The sequence below is a fragment of the Pteropus alecto genome, unplaced genomic scaffold, assembly GCF_000325575.1.
Source record: "Pteropus alecto unplaced genomic scaffold, ASM32557v1 scaffold33, whole genome shotgun sequence".
NCBI lineage: Eukaryota > Metazoa > Chordata > Mammalia > Chiroptera > Pteropodidae > Pteropus > Pteropus alecto.
In genome coordinates, this window is record NW_006435762.1 from 5424442 (window position 1) to 5444488 (window position 20047).

At 34.7% G+C, this 20047-nt stretch overlaps 1 protein-coding gene across 3 annotated transcripts in view; it reads left to right on the plus strand.

The window, feature by feature from the left end:
* The window catches only part of NLGN1 (neuroligin 1), a 957767-nt gene that overhangs the window by 222101 nt on the left and 715619 nt on the right, over positions 1-20047 (plus strand). The window lies entirely within an intron of this gene.

Here is a 20047-nt window from a genome sequence, read left to right on the forward strand (position 1 = left end):
CTGAATAAAGCAGTAATATTTGCTATTCATAGCTACAAATTAGATAGTAGTCAATCGTGAGAAATGTCAAAAGGAAATAAAAGTGTAAAGCTATTGTTTTAATACTACTTTCTAATGCTTGTATTTACTTTCTAATGCTTATATTTACTTCTAATGCTTGTATTTAAAAAGTGCACATGCTAGTGATGACATTAGGTACAATAATAATATCTTGTACAGATATGTTAGCATGAGCTATAGTAACTTTAAATTAGGTTGCTCAATTATTTGCCTCAATTGTACTGTTAGATAGCATTATAAAGAAGAATTCTACTTTACAAAGATATATCAAAATTTCCAGATGGTCAATGATCTTGTCTGGTTGATTACCAAGATTTGTTTTTAATTTTTTACCCTTATATTTCATTTTTATGAGTTTGTTGTATGCCAATTTTGTTCAGTTCTGTGTAGAATATAGAAATATAAATATGCTATTAAGAAACTTTTGTGTGCAAATAACAGAATACACAATTATAGGCCTAAACAGTGAACACTTTTATTATCTTGCAGAACAAGGAAAGGATTCTGGACGTATGCTGGTCCAGGGTCAGCTAATTCAGCAGTTCAAGGATGTCAGGGTCCCTGGGACAGCTTTGCTAAAATTCTCTTGTCTCTCTATCTTGGAAAGAACAGAAACAATATGGCTACTGCGAAGCCCCAAATCACCTCTCCAAATAGTCCCACTCAAAGCAAAAAGAAGAGAGACAGTCTTTTTCTTATTGAAATGAAAAGAAAATTTTTCCAGAAGCTATCAGTGGACTTCCCTTTATGCTTGATTGACTAACTCTATGACACCTCCTACTCTTAAACTAATCACTGGCAAAAACAAAATGCATTGCATGATTGTTTTTGATCAATCCTTCCCCTGGGCTGGAGGAGAGGTCTGCTTTCTCTATAGACATGGCAATATCACACTTAAACGAAATCAGAGCTTTTGTTAACTGGGAGGAAGGAAGCATTAGCTATAACATAGGGTACATGATAGGATGTGCCACAAACATCATGTCCCGTCCTCCTCAAGTTCCTTATAATATAGAAGGCCTATGTTAGAGTTAAAAGCACATGCACATACATGAGAATTAAATAGTCTTTGAATCCATGGACATAAATTGTATCTATACTCGGCCGCATGCTTCTGATGTAGAATGACTGCTTTCATGATGTTCCAGAGATATTTTTCTTTTTTAATAATATCTAGAAAATCAGAAAATGTAAAAATTGGCCCAGGAGAGAATCATTAAAAATACTAAATTATGCTACATTACATGCCGAAATCCAAAATTCTACCTTTTCAACTGTATCATGTAACAATCATAATTAAACCAGAACATGTCCTCCACACTTAAGAGATCATCTGTGTTTGTCACATGATCTTACACTCATAATTCAGGAATAATGTGAGGAATGAGTGAACCTTTCTGCCAATTACTGTCATGAAGGACTTGATATTGGTTCTGTCCAAATTAAAATTACTCCCACTGCTTTTGATAATCGTTTACTTGGAGGATATAAGGGAAGGGTCTAATTTTCAGCTCACATGCCAGTGATTCTCTCTCTCATTGAACATTATAAGTTTAAAAAAAAAAAAACAAGGGAGGCTTTATTTTCATTCTTTTGTCTGACTTCATGGAAACACAGAGTTAATTTTGTGTTCAACTGAAAAAAAGGTCCTTACCCATCTCCTTTCACCATGCTTCATTATTCGAATCCATTTTTTAACTTAAAATTTGCTTCAAGTTTGATTATATTTGGTATTTTTATCATAAGCTGCTTCAAATTACTTTTGGAAGGAGGAAGAATATATATATATACATGTATACATGCATGTACAAACAAATGAATGCTGTCATATATCACTCAATACATGTCATTTTCCTGGATGAATATATGTTCAGAAATTGGACAATATTGTGTGCAAAAAACTGCTGAATTATACTCCCATCAACGTATACAACATGATTTCAGGGAAAGGAGATACCAATGGTGCTTGAGTCATTTTCATGGAGATACACGTTATAATTTTCAGACAGATGGGAAACTAAGTTAGGGAAGGTAGAGAAAATTTAAATAAGCCAAATTCATTATACACATTTTCCTCTATGATCATTGTTTTTCAACTCTTTTTCCTCTCTAGCTTTAGAATTTCAGTAACCTCATTCCTACCCAGTAACTTTCTCCCCAATATAAAGGGGCAAAGAAGCTTTAACACCAAAGCCCTCTATTTCAAAGCAAATTTTGTGATGGGCATTGACTGTCTCATTGGTTTACTGTCATAATTTTAGAACATATTTTCAGAGCATGCATCTTTCCATGTATCAGATGCTCTTTTTGTGGGCTCCATGCCTGAAGCTCTTCGCACCACAGAAACCACCTCTGACCTAGGCTCCTTGCCTCCAGGGGAACTGATTTTTTAATCAAACTTAAAATGGTAATTAGTAACTCTGTGTTTAGGGACAAAAACAGATACTTCTCTTTTTGTTTTAATAGACGGTATATTTGAAAGCAGAAATAGTGAAATTGGGTTTTAAATAGATCCACATTTTAGTGGGCACTCTTGTATCAAGTGACAACTACCAGAGGAGTATGTTTTCTAAGCATCTCTCTGAACTACTCTCATCTGGACCTGGGCAATATCTTGAATTTCAACAAATCCATTGTGAAATAATTATGATTCACAGCATTGACCCTAGGTGTTGCAAGTTCCTGAAGCTACTCTCAGAGAATAAAATCTTTAATTATATATTTAATATACCATATTTACTCCCAAACTAAGGAATCACTGATTACAGAACACATCATTTTTTAATGTACACTTTAGAAAGAAACATCCCAATTAAATCATTACACAATGCTTCCTACCACTTAGAATTTTTATTTTATGCTTTCATAAAAAGCCATTTAGACTTAAATAGATGTAGATTTTTATACTAGATCAGTCTTATATATGCAAAAAAGTATAATATTAATTAAATACATTGGTTTAAGAATTCAAAAAGCTTTGTCCTATTCAGGTTCACACTCTTCTAAATAATTTTTCTTTTGAGTAAGACATATCTATGTTTTTTCAGACAGCAGTCTGTGTGTGTTGGTGATGCCCCATTTCTTAAGACTGCGCCATGACTATGTTCAGGATTTCATTCCAAGTAGCTGATACCTTCTAAAAGGTTCGATGCTGGTGTTTTGTTGATCTTACGAGAAAGTGACAGTTGAAGATTTTCAGACAACACCCAGTTCTCGTACTCCTTTGCTAAATTGTTCTAAAATGTTGGGAGTGGTTGTTGTCTGGTCATGGTGAGAGGACTATACCAAACTTTTCCATACAGAGGCAGCGGCAACTGTGCCTCCACTACTGTGTGTTTATAAGGAATTATAAAATGTATCCTGATTTAAGAGATGTGAAATGTTAAAAAAAAAAAAAGTTTGTCAAAATCAATGATATGGCAACTTTAATGATACACGTGTCCTCATTTTTTAAACAAGCGAATGCAGTAATGGTTATTTATTAACCAACTATTTAATCTCAAAATGTTTGTACAAAAGAGATTATTACATAATTCTTAGTATGCTTAGAATCTAATTCTAGCTCCTTTTATTCTCTACTCTCCTTCCAAGTTTACAGTATATAAAATGTAGCTAGTCTTCCAAGTAGATTATGATGGAATGAAAAAAGCACGATACCAGGAATTAAGAGACCTGCGTTTGTAGAGCACTCTTCTAATAACCATCCATGTCATTTCTTGTAATTCACTTCATTTCTCTTGGCCTTGGTTTCTATGTTTAAAATGTTTGGTCGTACTAATTGAAATTAAATGTATCTTTTAGCTGTCAGAACTGTTTCAGGTAATTAGTAATAAACAATGTTCATATAATAATATATAGTTAAACTGGTTTGTATAAATATATAATAACAGAGACATTACTTTAAAATGGTAACCTAAGATATATGATATATATTATATAGCTTTAAGATTTATTATATATTGTATAGCTTTGAGATTTTACAGTTTTTTGAGGCTTATTTTATTTGTTCTTTAAAGAACTGTAAGCAATGCAGAAGATTCAGCAGAATAGTTAGGATTTAGGACCCTTCTCCTCAAATATACTGTGAAAGATTACTGAACAAACCAAAGCCAAATAAAGTAAGCAAAAGTGGAAAGAGGCAAAGAGAAAATGCATTTTCCATTAAGTACAAAGCAAACTTCCAGAAGAAATTAACTATCACTATATATAAATGTTCTGCTTAAAAAGGAGAGTCATCAGTAAAAAGCAAGAGAAAATAGGCAGATAAAAATGAAGTTTTCTTTTTTTGTTTTATCATTACTCAACCACATACCACTGGTTTAAAAAAGTATGAATAAAAGGAAGAGGAGTCTCAGGTTGGATCAGTCAGATGCTACTATTTGTGGATATATCTTGACAGTTCTTACTGTGCAATTCCACAGACAACGGTGTTTCTTTTCTGTATTGTATTTGAAAATTGCCACTGCTCTTAAGTGGTCAGAAAGCTAGGTACTTACTTTCTGATGAATAACAAGCTCTCTAGAGATATACCACTCTCCTTTCTCTCATTGTAGCTCTAGTCACCAAAAAGAAAACACTGTGTTCCCTCTCACCTACCTATTTTGCCATAAAGAGAGTTGATTTATAGATCAGGAAGAAAATCCATTTTTTTCCTTTGACCATATATCCTTAAGCTCTTTTTTAATACAATTAAAGTATAGAAATGCATAATATTGCTGCAACTAAGTAGAATTTTATTGAATAATTTATTATTTTAATTCTCTATTTCTGTCACTTTGTCCATAAGAAAAATATTCAAGATACTAGTATTTTAAAATGAAGAATATTATATAATGGCTTAGACTTAGATCATTAAATAGAGTGTTGAGATTATATTCGCATTACAATCACGTTTTTATGACTAAAGGGGAAAATCACAATTTTTGATCCCAGATGATCTGTAAAACATGTTCTAAAAAGGATTAATTCATTAAAAAATTTTTTTCAGTAACTGTTCAGTGGTATTCCCAGCTGAGAAGTTGAAAGAGTCATACTGATTTTTTAGAAAATTATAGGTCAGTCTCCTCAGTTTGCAAGTGACAAAACTGAGGCTGAAGTAAGACATGACTTGCTTGATTTATACAATGATAGAGCTTGGACCTGAATATCCCAATGTTCGTGTAATGCCTTCATGTATCAATTTCATATACAGGAAAGTAAAAATATAAGAGCACCATATATGACATATGTCTGTGATTATAGAATTGTTAGTTTAGCAATACAGGCAATAATTGCTAGAATTTATAAAGAATGAAGTTTTACTTTTTGGAAGATTTAGTGAAGAAAGTGTGAAAGAGATTGTGATATGAATAAATGGAGAAGAGGGAGCAAAGCAGTGCTTGAGCAAAAGCAATAAAAATTAAGAATAGGACATGTAGCAAAAGTAATTGATCATTCTAGTCTTTTTAAAAAGTGAAAATAATAAATAAAACAACTCACATTGAGAAATACCACTGTAGAAAAGAGTGCTTATTGAAAATACACATCTCATTCTGTATTGAGTAGTTTGGCTTAGGACCTCTGGAGATCAGAAATATCAATTATATATTTTCCTTGAGATAAATAAGTCCTTGGAAAAACTAGTTCTAAGTATTTTTATATCAGAAAAAAACTCATTTCTACCAGAAAACGAGTTAAGTTATTTAAAATGGAAAATATAACTTTCTGATAATATGTCTATTAATGTAACTGGTTGATAGCAACTCAGTTTGAGATTATTTGATTGTTTGTCATCAAACAAGGAGATTCTTCTGCCAAGATATTGTTTTCTAACCTGGACACCCTCTCCCCAGGAAGTACCAGAAACATTCTATCTCTCAAAACATGTTTTCTTTCCCATCTTCCCTTTCAATATAGTACCTGAGTCAATTCTTTCAGATCTGCTGATTACAGGACACTTATAATCAAAATGTCTCATTTGCTTAAGAGAGAAAGGCTCTAGTTGGTGCTAATCTGTCTTTTAACATCCTCATTACTTAAAAAATTGTAATATTTTTTAAGGTTTAAGAGATGCAATTTCAAGTGAGATATAGCCCTCTGTTTCTACTAAATTGCACATGAAATCAATATGTCCCTCCTGACTCTCCTTGAATCCACTCTCGTAAAAATAGCAGCTCATTTTGGGAATCGGTGGCTAGAATAACCAGCACCTGGGGAACAGGGAAGAACTCAGAAGAGCATGAGCATGTTTTCTATGGAACTCCATAAACATGGTCATAATTTCTCACGAATTGGTTTATTATTACTCTGCCAGTCAGAAATACACTGGGAATAGTTCTGGTATTTGATTTAGAATGTCATTCCCTCCCTAGTCTTCTCTAAAACTTTAAAGAGGCATGAGACTTCATAGAACCACCTTTCCTTATTGGGCCCTTTCTCTGCTATGCAACCCCAAAAAGAAAAAGAGAGTGAGGTGATGATACTATGCGGCAGAAAGAAGGCACGGTCACTGGAATGGAAAGTCTATTGGGAAGATACTGCAAGTTTAAAGAGTATCTTTAAGTTTGCAATATCCTTTAAATTTCCTGCTATACTCACATTTGCAAAACAGTAATATATATATATGTATGTGTATCTGTCTGTCTTCTATCCATCTATCCATCCATTCATCCATCTATCTGAATTAGTTGAAAATTGTAGGTGAATGCCAGATATGAGAAAGCATGAGAAGAAACAAGTACTTTTCTTAGAAAGGTTATTCATTTTTCATACAGTGTTTACATGAGAAAGGGGAAAGACACTAGGAAATGTGTTCTTGCTCCCTGGAGCAATAAATCCAGAATACTTTTTTCTTATACTCATGAATATTATTTCTTTAGCCCCATGCTCTTTTCTCCTGAACCCTGCAGTCTTTTCCATGATTCTCTTTCTGTATCTAGAACCAGAACCCAAATTAAAAATTTTCTGTTGCACCATAAGACTGTTGCAAAAACCTCCTAACTATAAATGTCAGCAACCAACACTCTAGTATGAATGCATTTGAATTTTTCCTTCCCGCATGTGATACTCAAGTAAAATGAATGAAACATAAAATAGACAGGTTTTGATGGAGGAAGGCCAGGAAGGTTAGTTTAAACCATTGCCAGTGAGATTAAGACTTGGTCAGGTGCCAGGTGCTTACCAGAAGGATGCTTTAGGGCCCTACAGGGAAACCAGGAGGCAATCCCGGGGGCGGGGTGGGGATTGAGGAACTGGGATATGGAGAAGGTGTTAAAAAGTGAAAAGACTGAGAAAACAAGCTTGTTTTGCCTTATTCTTTAGTCCTCAAAGTGATCCTGTTGCTCCGTTAGTATTAAAACGTGTGATTCTGTGTAGTCTTCATCCTTTCTTTGATCTAGTTTATGTGTATATCTGTCCAATAGGGTTGATAATGCCAGCCTTAGGGCTGTTATGGGATTAAGGACAATAATGTATTATAGCACCTTCGCATGGCATATAAAGAATGTCCCAAAGTGTTCTTATTATTACGATAACCTTGTGCACTCATACACTAACACATTCTGCTCACTCAATAATAGCCATTTATCTCACAGTTTTTATGTAGTTGGTCAGAAATGATGCTACACCTGGTGGAAAAGACAAAGATAAGTCAAACCGTGTCTCAAAGAGTCTGAGAATCTTTTCTTCTCCTGGAGCCTTTGAAATGAAGAGATAGAGTGCTCTATATTCCTATTCTGGCGTATGCAGGAAACAGGGCTGTTTTTATTTCACTAACACATGAAGAAAGGATAAAGCATTTAGAAATGGTGAAATTGGCAGCTTTAAAAAATTTAAGGACTCTATCAGCATTAGAATGTGAAAACATTTGAGTCACAGGCTTGCTAGAGAGTGAGTGTTTAATAGGCGCCTTTGTAAAATCTCCAAACTAAGCTGTATCATTTTCTATACATGCTTAAATCTCTTAATTACAAAGCAACTTTAATTATACATAAAGTATGCCTCTTCAATCATGTTTTAATCACACTTGAAAAAAATTAAATTTATCCCAAAGTTATTTTCTGCATTTCGATTCTGATTTTTAAACTGTGGCATATTTCAAACCAAAAAAATTGCATTAAGCTAATGTTTATGCTTGCACATAATCCCACACTTTCAAGGCAACACTTAAAATATTCAGAAGAGCTTCACAAGAGGGAGTAGTTTAATTCTGTTGTTGACTCAGAGCCATTGTTCTTCACAGTTACAGCTCCATTGGCATAGGCTACATATGGTCACTTGTTTTCTCAGTGTACAGAGTGATAATGCATTAACATTCTGGCTAGTGGTGGAGGCTATGCTGTGCTTTAGAGAAATACATCAGGGACGATGTTCTGCCTCTTGGGCAGAAAGGAGGACAAGAGTAACATGGGAGAGTCTGCAGATTGCCTCAGACTAATCACTGTGGCTTTCCATTGTGATGACTGTCCTCAAAGCTTAAATTTCAAGCATTGGCTATCTGTGGATAGGACTTATACTGAAAAGAGTGATCATTGGAGACAACTATGAATCTCAGCCATGAAGAAGATTTTGCCATCTTCCTCCCCACTGCTATCCAGAGATGCTGTTCTGGACCCTTCAGTTGCCTCTTGAAACAGACTTTTTAGGACTCCACTTTTTACCCTCATCACTACTGTGTAGGCCACAGGTCAAAGTGGAGTCCATGGTGGTAACTGATTGTCCTGGGAAGGTCCATGAGAAGTACTTAAGTAGTTTCTAGGGGCATTAGAATTTTCAGCAACAAGAATGGCCAAGGTTTAGTGAGCATGACTTTTCTTTTACCTTTTGTAATTCCATTTGGTGTACATGAAGTTAAGGGAAAAGGCCAAGGAAGAATTCATGTCTATTCTCATATTACAAAAAAAAAAAAAGAAAAAAGAAAAAAAAAAATCACACTCATCTAATATTATTCCAAGTGGAATTCTATCCCAAAAGATGTTTCTAGAAATACAGACCTGAGAGCTTCTACTTAGCTTTCCTAGATAATCTGGTTTAAATCTTGGTTGTGAAAAACAAAAAACAAAAAACAAACAAAAAAAACAATACTAATAGCAGCACCAGAGGGAGCCACTTACACAGTTTTGTCTCAGGCATCAGCAAGCTGACATGGCTTGAAATGCAGAAATATTAAGATTTTATTGTATCTTTCCGAAAAAGAAAGGCAGAAAAGTTGATAAGTAAAATCTGTTAGCAGCAATTCCAAATTATGGGACTAGAAGCAACTACTTCATTTTTCCCACTTGAAATATTTGTGAATGGTAATTGCCTGGCCACTGTCCAGAAAATAAATCATATTTCAAAATGTAAAATTGTATTTGGAGCAAGAAGTATTCTCTCTGATCTTGCCATTGTCTCTCTTTAAAATACTATTAGCAAGTTTGTATGATTGAAATTTATGCCAGTTTACTGTTTTTATAATGTAAATGATGTTACCAAAAATAAAAATGAAGAATAAAAACCTTTAGATGTACATGCTAGCCCTCAAACACATTCTCTCTCCCCCTCTCCCGTCTCTGTCCCTCTGTCTCTCTCTGTCTCTTTCTCTCTCTCTCTGTCTCTCTGTCTGTCTAATACAGACACACACACACAAATGCATATTTGCACTAGTGATGTTGTTGTAAAACAGTAAAACCAGTGTTGCCATGAGGACATCAAGTAAGCTTGTCTTTGAGTCCCATGCTAGAGAAGTGAAAATCAGTATACTAAAAGAAAAATAGAAGTCACAGATCTTTATTAGCACCCTGACATTTTTCATGAAGAAACAGTCAAATGCATATAGTTTTGAGGATACTTTCTTAATTACCACTCTGCCAAAATATTTCAGGAAAATGTATTGATTCCAGCTGTCTTTTCTTGGAGGGGAGGTTTCTGGAGCCAAAGTTTAGTAAACGAGACGAGGTCTTTTGTCATTTTATCTTTGCCGATTCTAACCCAAATCATATAACATTGGAAAGGCAGAATTACTGTAGTTCTTCTTTGAATAAAAGAGCTTTATTCTTAATACTTCTCAGCCCCCACCCCAGCTTTGACAGCATCAGGTAAATCTCATTACACGCTATCACAAGGAAAGAATAATTCTGTGAAATAAAATGGTATCTACTGGCTCAGGTAGTGTCACTTTGTTGACTCGATTATAATAAATAAGACAATGAAATTTGCAGTACATAATGTTGATGACAAATGCTTTTTTAGATTCCTTTCCATGTAACAGTCATTCTTTTCAAGAAAGTACTTGATTATTTGTGGTTCGTGCTACAGATGGAGAGGAGAAAACGAGAGTGAAGAATTGTTACACTTGACTTTCTGGCAGTATTTATCCTTCTTTCTTTATAACAGTCTTTCATTCTCTTCGTGCATTGCCACCCCAGCCAGACTTTCTCTGACAAACTGCCCATATCCAATCTATTTATGATATGAAGTGTTTGGAGGAGGGTAGTCAGGGGAATGTAACAGGACTCTTATGATGTAGCATTCTGCTTGTGGGATATAAATTTGGGTATACAAATTTGCCTCTGAGACAAGAAACACAGATCTATTTTTGACTGTCCTGTCTGTCTGTCTGTCTCTGTTTGTCTCTCTCATCTATCTATCCACCTATCCATCCATGCATCTGTTTCATTTAAATTTTTAAAATAGTACTTCTCAGTCTAGATAAAAGGACCATTACTGAGAAGAAGATACATAGGAATTTTGCCAACTGCCAGGAGTCTGGCAGGCATTGATTAATATTTTATCAGGGAACCATGGCCCCCAGATGTCTAGAGCAATTCTAGGCTGGGATGTTGGGTAAGGTGGGAAGCCCTGGACCTAAAGATATCTCTCAGATGATCTGCTCACCACATGGGCAAGAAGATAGAAAGAAAACTTTTCTCTCTGGGAAGAGAAAGAGGGAGAAAGCAGCAGTGGCGGTGGTGTGGCAGGCTGCCATCAAAGGCAGAGGGGTTGGCATGAGCTTTGCACAGAGGGTGCATCTGTGGCATCTCCATACTTAGGTTGCATTGGGATGTGGAACAGGACACCCAGAGAGGGGCTTGGAAGATCTGAAATGGTCATCCTCACACCTTGTTATCTCCAAGCTATGTGTGGTAGCAACATGATAGCTATCTCACTGGCTTAAGCGAGAGAGAGGAATGCCTAAACATTTATTTGAGTGTGAGAAAAGAGGTATTTATTACACAGTGCTTGTCAGTTCATTCAGGCTATTATAACAAAAGTACCATAGACTGGGCAGCTTAATCAACATTTTTTTTCCCCCCTCATACTTCTGGAGGCTAGGAAGCCCAGGATTAAGTCACCAACAAATTAGGTGACTAATTTGAGGGCCTCCTTCCTGGTTCATAGACAACTGTCTTCTTCCCATGTAAGGACACAGCAGAAGGGGGATGGAACCTCCCTGAGGTCTCTTTCATAAAGGCACTAATCTCATTCATGAAGGCTCTACTCTCCTAACCTTATCATCTCCCAAAGGTTCCACCTCCAAGTGTCGTCACACTGGGATTAGATTGCAACATATGAATTTGGGGTATGTGGGGGGGGGACACAAACATTCAGTCATAGCAGTACTCTTGTTGGTAGTACACATAAAGCTGGGTAAGGGTGGGGGGAGTCGGGGAAGGTAGGGGGAGGCAGGCTAAGTAGAAGACCCAGTCGCCTGCCAAGGAACAATTAATGGCTCTATTTGAATTGGACTGGAGAAGAAGCAATCCTCAGGCAACTAGGAATGGACTTAGGGGATCAGTGGTCCTTTGTATTATTCCTAGAATTACTGCTATACTGCTATACTTTGTTTAGCAGAGGCACGCGGAAGCTTCAGTTTGCCACCTCAGAGGGCAATCCGGAGCTTTAGATATGAAGTGAGAATGACACTGTGTGTTGTATAACTCCTCTTTATTTTCCTCCTGTGATTAGCAGTAAAACTCTTGAAAGGAAAAGGACCTGCATGTTTCTGTCTTTGAGGGGAGCAAGGAAGGAGGCTTTAGGGACCAACATCTCACTTCAAAGTCAGATTTGTTGGAGCAGAACCACAAGAGGTGGAGTGAGTGGTATTGAGAAGTATGAGGATGCAGGGCCTAAAAAATAATCAACAGGAAATAGGAAGTCTGATGTGGCAGGGATTCTGGGATGTAGTAGTGGAGATGCCCTAAGATGTCCACATATAAATAACTCCGTAGAAGAAGTCCACCTGGAATCAACAGAAATAACTCACACTAAGATGCAGAAGGAGACAAGGGACGCTGAGCGGGTAACTGCAAAGTGAGCAAAACTTTTCCTTGGTTTTTGGTTCAATGTCTATCAAGTAAGATTAGAATATTTGGAGTATCTTGAAAACCACATTTGTTTTTCAAGCTCATTGTGATTAAAGGGTGATTTCAAATACTTAGATTTAAAATTCCTCCAAATAATTATAGTAACTCAGTGATATATGGTTAAATTCTGGACCTTCAAGCAATGCATTCAGCAAAACCTCTTTGTCAAGTGCAAAATGAGCAAATTTATAGCTCTTTATTATATAAGGATTGCTATTTAAATCTAATGAGATGGTAGGGGGTGGGAGAGGGCAATAATTTAAGGCAATTGACAAGTATTATATCTCTTTCTCTGATCCTTATTTTTTTATTCCTCAACAAGTAATTTAGCAGTATGAAGACAAATCTTGCTTATTTCTAGAAGTAGGATGAAAACGAGCTTGATGCAGTAGATAGTGCACTGAATTTGAAGGTGGATGGTGTACATATAAGTTCTAACTTGGTCATGTGTTAACGATTGCTGGAAGCCACTTAACCTGGCTGAGTCTTCATGTTTTTACCTTTAAAATGGGAAAGACAAATATCCTTGTCTGTTTCACAGAGTAGTTGTAAAGATCAAATGAGTCAAAGTCTAAAAAGTTATTTTATGTATTATTGAGCTCTATGAATATAGGATACTGTTGAGTATAACAGAGCAGAAGGCAGCATCCTATAGTGGAATCAAGCAGTGGAATGATTCAGAGCATAGACTTTAAGGTCAGAGGGATCTATATATGAATTCTAGCTTTATATCAAGTTATTTAACCTCTCTATGTCTCACTTTCCTTATTCATAAAGGAAGATACAGATAGCTCTGTTTTTAGAGCATTGTGAATAGTAAAGGAAAATGTATATAAAGTCTTGGCCCACAGTCTGACACATAAAGGCGTGTAAATAAAATATCTATCTTTCTGTCTGCCTGTCTATGTATTGATGTATCTATGTATCTTTGTATCTATGTATCTTTGTATCATCTATCTATCTATCTATCTATCTATCTATCTATCTATCTATCTATCTATATCATCTATTTATCTATCTGTTTTGTGAATGAACATCGTGCTGAATGGACAGGCCTATCTAGCCACAGTGAAGGTACTCTGAGAACAACATTTCCCTGTCCTATGACCTCAGCCATGTTTACTAAAGCCCTGAGGCAGAAAAATCCAGTGAGTCACAGATGGCCATAAAGGAGAAGGGCAGAGGTGGTTTTTTTTTCTACTCTTTGTGTTTTTTCCTACTCTGCTATTATCCCATTTATTGTTCTTTCCTTTCTCCTTTTGATCCTTTACTTGGCCCTGTCCACATTCTTCCCATCTTCTCTCCTGTTTTCTTTTTTATTAGCAGAGATAATTTTCTTTCAAGACCCATTATGACTATTATTTACATATTTTGAATACTTATAATCTTTTGACAATTAGTTTCTTATAGTTGTTTATGACTTGTCAGGTTTGCAAACAAATACTTAGAAGTATAATGAATGCAAAAACAATTTTTACCCTTATCTCTGATGGCCCCTTATAATTTCATAATTCCCAGCTTTTGCAGTTCTTTCTCAAAGCTAATATCAATGAAGCAATAGTTATAGCCATGGCGATAGCTACAGTAAGATTCTATCTTACTTCCTGAGAGCACAAGGACATAAAATAGATTCTTAAAGAACTCTGGAATTTGAGGATGCAACAATTAATCTGACTTCTGCTTGGCTTCTGAGGCCCATTCTTATTTTGTTGTTCTCTAGTTGATAAATGGACATTGTAAACAGGTACTTTGACAGGGATGTGCCCCTGACTGAGCCTTTCCTGAGAGACTGCCTTCTGCTACCTGCTCTTAGTACTCCCTCAAGCTAACTCTTCATCTGTATGATGGTACATGCTTCTAGCTTCTCAATCACTATGTCTGTCCTAGCATTGCATATTTTATTGGCCCTGATGCCTTCTTCAGGCCCAAGGCTTCACTCTTGAATGTCACTCTGTGCTTTTGCAGCTCATCACCATCAGTCTGCCTCACCCTATCTAAATTCCATGAAAAGGAAGTGCTATGGTCTGAATATTTGTGTCCCCTCAAAAATGCATATGTTGAAATCCCAAAGCCTAATGTGATAACATTAGGAAGTGGGGATTTGAGGAGGGGATTAGTGCCTTTATAAAAGAGGCTCCAGAGAGCTCCCTTACCTCTTCTGCCATCTGAGGATACAAAGAACAGTCTGTGACCCAGAAGAGTACCTTCGCCAAACTAGTCTGGCACCCTGATCTCAGGCTTCCAGTCTCTGGACTGTGAGAAATTCCTGTTGTTTATAAATCACCCAGTCTATGGTATTTTGTTATAGCAGCCTGAAGAGACTACAACTAAGCAGAACTTGTGGCTTTTAGTTCAGTATTCCTAATATCAAGCAGATTGAGAGCTTAACTCTACTGGGTTCTCAGTAAATGTTTGGAAGACTAATGGACCACTCTGATGGCCTTCCTCAGAGGTGCATTGCCATTTTACAGGAGACTTCCTCTTAACCTCTGCTGGTAGGTTTGTATAGACAGGGTAGTAAATGCTGTCTGATGATAATGATGCCGTGACATAGAGAGGTTCCTGAGTTCAATCTCTAAAGAAGATGAGGAGTTTATCACTTACTTGAGTCCTGGAATGGGGTATTCAGACAAATAAAGGTATGACTTTTTCTTAATCTATAGGTACTACAGTATGACAATCCTCTTTTTTATTTTTTTAACCCGGGTTATCTTTGTCATTTGTCTCTAAAAACTTTTGCTTTGATCTATAGCAGAGAAAAGGTATTCCTATCTTAATTGCATGAATGAGCTTTAGAATCAGATAGAAATGGGTTCTAATCCAGTCCCTGTTTCTGGCCATTTTGTGAACTCAATTAACCTTTTTGAGCATCAATATGTTGCTAAGTACTCAATATGTTGATGTAAGATGAGCTCAATAAAGGTTTATTGCCTTTCATTCTTAACTTTTCGGAACAGATATCGACTTGCTTTCTTGAAGAGTGTGTGATGCCTTTAACCAGCAGCTTGATAGGCTAAACATTTCAGGTGACTTCTACCCTCTATTTTTATCCTCATTCCCTACAAAAAATTTGTAAAGTTTTTTTTTTTCATGATTTTTAGCTTGAAACATTAATTTCTATGGGCATACATCTTTGTTGATGAGCTTTTGTAAATTTTTTCTTGTTTGTCTTTGCATTTATCCTTCACTCTTTTATTATTTTACCAGATTCTTTTATACTTCGCCATTTTCCTTCTGCTGAATTTATTCCTCTGGTCATATATTTTTATTCCCTGAGAGTAATATAAGGAATTTAGATATCGAGATGGGAATCTTTAGAAAATTGGCTGACAAAAGTTCAGTGGAGGATGAACATATTTTCATGTTATGAGTCATATTTGTTAAGTCATACCATGTTTTTATAAAGTTTCCATTGCAACTGTGAACAATCAGATGTTTATAGAATTTGTGGTACTTAATCCAGAAGTATTTAAACTAACGGTAAAATCCTCCTTAGTGAAAGACAAACAAAGAAGAAGGAGAAGTTTGGTGAGAGAGGATTAAAAGTGAAAATTGACTAGAATTTAAAGTTAGATTCATTCATTTTGTCAAAGATATTTATGGTGTAAGGCTCAGTTTGAGGTTCTTGGGCTATAACAGTGAATTAAGCAAACCATAACTCCTGTATTCATTGAGCTTACATCCTATTTTAGGAGAGATAGACTATAAATAAAATGAATAAATAATTTGTATAATGTATTCAAAGATGGTAAGTGCCCTGGAGAAAACAATAAAGCAGAGAAGCGGTGTGGGGAATGTTGGGAATGGAAGGTATGATTTCAATTCAAAATCAAATGGCCAGAGTAAATCTTACTAGGATGATGATAGTTGGAATAAACTTGAAGGAGCTAAAGGAGCAAGTCATATGTGTATCTGAGAGAACTCTTCAGGTGGAAGGAGCAATAAGTAAAAATTCTTACAGTGAGAGCATCTCTGGTGTAAACATCAAGGAGGCAACTAAGGCTGGAGTTGAGGCAGCGGGTGGGTGGAGAGGGAGAGAATATTAGGAGAGGAGACCATCTCCTAAAGGGGAGTGATACAGATCATATAGGACCTTACAGGCCCTTGTAAGGACTTTGGCTTCAACTCTGAGTGAGATGAGTCCATTGAAGTGTTGTGATCAGAAGAGTGATATAATCTGATATTTTAAAAGGATAATTCTCATCGTTGAATCGATAATAAAGTACAGAGAAAGCAGGTTTTTAAGTGAGGAGACCAGTTACAACACTACTGCAATCATCCAAATGAATAGTAATAATGTCTTTTACCAGGATAGGGGTATGAAGGTGGTAAGAAAAAGTGGATAAATTTTGGCAAAGTTTTGACAATAGATCCTACAGGATTTGCTTGTGGATTGAAAGTGGAATCTAAGAGTTGAGTCTCAGATGACTCCAAGCTTTTTAACATGAGCAATTTGAAGGTTAAAGTTTTCATCACTTTAATGGAGAAAGCTGAGGTTGGATCAGGTTTTAAGAGGTGAATATTAATAGTTCAGTTTTGTACATGTTGAGTTTGAGTAGTCTTTTAGAAATCCAAGTGGAGATGTCTTATAGTCAGTTAGGCAAAGGAAATCAGAGTCTGGGGAAAGGTAAAGAGAGAGAGAGAGAGAGAGAGAGAGAGAGAGAGAGAGAGAGAGAGAGAGAGAGAGAGAGATATGACAGAGAGAGATGACAGAGATAGAGATGATAGATATAGAGGTAGAGATAGAACAGATGTTATTTATATCATGAAACTGGATTTGATCACCAAGGTGGTAAGCAAAGATAATGCCCAAGATATGCATTCTGTGCCCCAAACTTATGAACTTTATAACCTTAGGCGTGCTCCTCATTTAATAGGAGAATTAAATGAGATAGTATATATAGGCTACATAGTACCTCATTGGATTGATTTTATTCTTTTCTTTCAATGAAAATCCATTTTTCAGAGATGGCATCAAAAGGCCAAAGGAAAAACAGCATCAAGGAGCAGCTTCTTTCACTGCATGAATTATTTTCCTTAATTCACATTTCTTTTTCTTTCCTATTTCTAAGTGACTGATTCAGTTCAGAAAATATTGCCTTTGATCACAAAGCAGACCCATGTCAAATATAATGCTGTGCCTAATAAAAGCAATGTAAAAAGTTAAATGCAAAACAATGTGTTCATTCCTCACTTGAATATTTCAGAAAACGTGAAAATCAAGATTGGAAATGAGAGGTGGGGAGATATATGATTGCAAATAATAATTGTACTCTCTAAAATTTAATAGAAAAAAATGGATGCTGGCATGGTTCAAGCACAAAAATTATATCTCTTTAAAATATATAGTTGAAGTGAGTCTAATGTATTTTAATAGAGATAGAAGAAAATCCAGGCGTTTATTTTGAAGTCTACAGTTACGTTTTTGGCAGTTTTTATAGCGTAATTCCTTTTGTTACTGTGGCTTGAACATTTCACCTGTCAATTTTAATTCAACATTTATGTCCAATAATATCAATATATGCTCTTATAACTGTAAAATTAAAACTTATTGTGTGTACAAACTGGTGACTTTGGGAATCCATTATTTAGAATTAATACTTTGTGTTATTTTTTGTTTATAGAAAACCTACCTTTTTGTATTAAGCATTATATTTGGTAATATTCTTCCATGTTACAAGGTATTCTCTGTAGCTACACAAATTGTATTTGTTTTAGTCATCATGTCATTGAATTTAAATATCCTGTAAATGTCCAAGAGAGTTTGTGGAAGTAGAAAATAAATTAAAACTAGTTTTTCTGGTGATTCCAAAAAATGTTTTTTTTTTCTATTTTAAGACTACAGAATTAGACAATCATTTATAAGTCTACTAATTAAAATTATTTAAAATAGTTCTTGATATGATATTTCAACTCAATTCTCTCAGTAATCTATTTACATTTAAAAATGTTTTCCTATCTTGCTTAATTATCTGAATCATTTAAGTATTTTTAATTTCATGGAAATAATAATTCTCTTTATAAAATTAGTAATTTATATTTTATCATTCTGTGGTTTTAAATTCTTTCTTAGAAATATATATCGAATATGAATGTTATTTCTTTTGAGGAGCTTAGTTTTATATTATACACTACACAGAAATGTGAAAATTGATAACAAATTGCTTGCAACAATGACTTGCAATTTTAAAGATACAATGTTAGCTCTCTATCAGTTATACAATTGTTTTGTAACTTAATAGTTCTGCTACATGTAAATCAGATAGCAAGTATTGTAATACAAAATGAAGGGAATGCACAATATGAAAAATGTAGTTAACTACATTCTTAGATGTTTTATTTCTGTTTTAAACTTTTTTTGCAAATTTTCTGCCTCATTAATTTTCAGATTGTTTTCCTCACAAATTTCTATAGCTTTTATTATTTTTAAATAAGAAATGCATGCATATTTTATAACAATTAGAAAAGAAACAGTTGTGCAGATAGAAAGAAAAACACTGCAATCCTATCATTCTGAGATAACTCCTTTTATCCATCTATTTTATTTCTCTGGCTCTTCAATTCTCTCCCTCTGAGAGTGTGTGTATATTGTATGTGAAAGTGTGCATGTGTACAGACCTGCACACTTTTAAATACAAAAGTGATCTGTTAATACTCTTTCATGCATTTATTTCTCATATCTATAGGTGAAAGATTAGATGACATAATTATTAATTCATTGTTTTAATGACATAATTTAACACCTAATTATTTTTTTATTGTTATTTTGTTCTTATTATCAACAACAAACATTACTTATACTTGCAGCCTTATTTGGTTATTTTCTTAGGGTAAATTCTTGATAGGGAAATTTTTGGGTGGTAGAGATGCATATTTTCAATCTTTTTAATGATGGTATATATAATCCCTCTTGCAAAGGTTCTGTGTCTCTACTTCAATACTGGACATTACATACTTTTTAATATTTGCCAATCCAATAGGTGTAATCTTCTTTGTCATTGCCTAAATTGGCAATACTTTGGTTATTAATAATTGAAACATTTAAAAGTATATCTATTTGCCAGTTGAATTAGCTCTTTGAAAATTATCTAATTTTTCTAATCTATTGTCTCCTTATTTTGTTTATGGGAATATAGATCTCCTTTCTGGTTTCTATCTTTGATATCAAGGTTAGATTCTGTGACACCAAATTATATACATATTAACCTATATTTTTTTACATGCCTTTATGTTTTGAGTTTTTTACAGTCAATTTTTGTTTCATCCAGAGCTTGTTTTATTTCAAAGTATAAGATAAGACTCTAAATAGCAGTATTGAAGAACCCATCTTTCCACAATAATTTTAAATGTACAAAATATTTACATGTGCCTGCATTTTCTGGACTTTTTCTTCAGTTTCATTGACCTGTTTATTTGGAAAACAATGCTATATTGTTTTAATTTGCCGTATATTTCTAATAATTTTATAGTATTAAGTAATAAAAGTTGTGTGTATTACTCTCTTTTTTCAAATATCTTCTTACTATCTGATCCACTCTTTCTTCCAGGCAGATTATAAGATATTTGTTAAGTTAAAAATATTATTAGAATTCTATTAACTTAAAGTAAATTTTAAATAATCTTTATACTGTTGAAGTTTTTATTATTATTAATTATTGTTATTATTA